Source organism: Palaemon carinicauda, chromosome 35 (assembly GCF_036898095.1).
Source record: "Palaemon carinicauda isolate YSFRI2023 chromosome 35, ASM3689809v2, whole genome shotgun sequence".
NCBI lineage: Eukaryota > Metazoa > Arthropoda > Malacostraca > Decapoda > Palaemonidae > Palaemon > Palaemon carinicauda.
Window position 1 is genome coordinate 74920921 of NC_090759.1, and position 2392 is coordinate 74923312.

Genomic DNA, 2392 nt, shown 5'->3' on the forward strand with positions numbered 1-2392 from the left:
TTATTCTAGAAAATATTTTTATTTCCGCTTTTTCTTGAATATGTCTCTCATACATTTTAAATGACCTGTTTCTATCGCCCATTATCTTCTATGTGATGAAATATACGAATTTTTTTTCCAGTTTTTTTTTTCAGTTTTATTTATTTGATGATAAAAATTAGTACTGATTTTTTTTTCAGTTTTATTTATTTGATGATAAAAAATAGAAGTACTAATCTTTTTTCAGTTTTATTTATTTGGTGATAAAAATTAGTACTGATTTTTTTTTCTGTTTTATTTATTTGATGATAAAAATTAGTACTGATTTTTTTTCAGTTTTATTTATTTGATGATAAAAATTAGTACTGATTTTTTTTTTCAGTTTTATTTATTTGATGATAAAAATTAGTACTGATTTTTTTCTGTTTTATTTATTTGATGATAAAAATTAGTACTGATTTTTTCAGTTTTATTTATTTGATGATAAAAATTATTAGTACTATTTTTTCAGATTTATTTATTTGATGATAAAAATTAGTACTGATTTTTTTATTCTGTTTTATTTATTTGATGATAAAAATTAGTACTGATTTTTTTTCAGTTTTATTTATTTGATGATAAAAATTATTGGTACTATTTTTTCAGATTTATTTATTTGATGATAAAAATTAAAAGTACTAATTTTTTTTCAGTTTTTATATATTTGATGATAAAAATTTGAAGTACTAATTTTTTTTTCAGTTTTATTTATTTGATGATAAAAATTATTAGTACTATTTTTTCAGATTTATTTATTTGATGATAAAAATTAGAAGTACTATTTTTTTTTTCAGTTTTATATATTTGATGATAAAAATTTGAAGTACTAATTTTTTTTTCAGTTTTATATATTTGATGATAAACATCATTAGTACTATTTTTTCAGATTTATTTATTTGATGATAAAAAATAGAAGTACTAATTTTTTTTCAGTTTTATATATTTGATGATAAAAATTTGAAGTACTAATTTTTTTCAGTTTTATTCATTTGATGATAAAAATTATTAGTACTATTTTTTTCAGTTTTATTCATTTGATGATAGAAATTAGAAGTACTATTTTTTCCAGTTCTATTTATTTGATGATAAAAAATATAATTTTCTATCTTTTAAAGTATTTTTATCACTTAATATTCAAATACATTCTTGAATGAAACGTCTCATCATTAAATTTTTTTCTATAATTATAAAACCTTTCATTACGTTAAAACTTAATAGAAGTTCTACGGAAATGCACTTTTTTTCTTTTTATTCAATTAAGATTTTATTTTCTATAAATATTTCTGTCCTAAACACATTATGAAAAAAATATTTCTATACCCCTCATGTGATGAAAGGTACTGATTTTTAATGGTTTTATTTTATTGACAAGAAAAATAAAAATTTAATGATTTAAAATTACACTTTTTGAACGAAACATTTTTCAAAATTTTCACGATTTAATAATACTATCCAAAATATTAATAATAATGTTCATGGAGGTATAAATGCATTATTCCTGTTCTCGTACTTTCTGTGATAAAAATTCCTTAAGTTTCCCAGGTCATATTTTTTTAATGAATTAAAATTACACTTTTTGAACGAAACATTTTTCAAAATTTTCACGATTTAATAATACTATCCATAATATTGATAATAATGTTCATAGAGGTATAAATGCATTATTCCTGTTCTCGTACTCTGTGATAAAAATTCCTTAAGTTTCCCAGGTCATATTTTTTTAATGATTTAAAATTACACTTTTTGAACGAAACATTTTTCAAAAAATTTCATGATTTATTAATACTATCCATAATATTAATAATAATGTTCATGGAATTATAAATGCATCATTCCTGTTCTCGTACTCTATGTGATAAAAATTCCTTAAGTTTCCCAGGTCATATTTTTTTAATGATTTAAAATTACACTTTTTGAACGAAACATTTTTCAAAAATTTTCACGATTTATTAATACTATCCATAATATTATTAATAATGTTCATGGAGGTATAAATGCATTATTCCTGTTCTCGTACTCTATGTGATAAAAATTCCTTAAGTTTCCCAGGTCATATTTTTTTAATGATTTAAAATTATACTTTTTGAACGAAACATTTTTTTTCAAAATTTTCACGATTTAATAATACTATCCATAATATTAATAATAATGTTCATGGAGGTATAAATGCATTATTCCTGTTCTCGTACTTTCTGTGATAAAAATTCCTGAAGTTTCCCAGGGCATATTTTTTTAATGATTTAAAATTACACTTTTTGAACGAACCATTTTTCAAAATTTTCACGATTTAATAATACTATCCATAATAATATTAATGTTCATGGTGGTATAAATGCATTATTCCTGTTCTCGTACTTTCTGTGATAAAAATTCC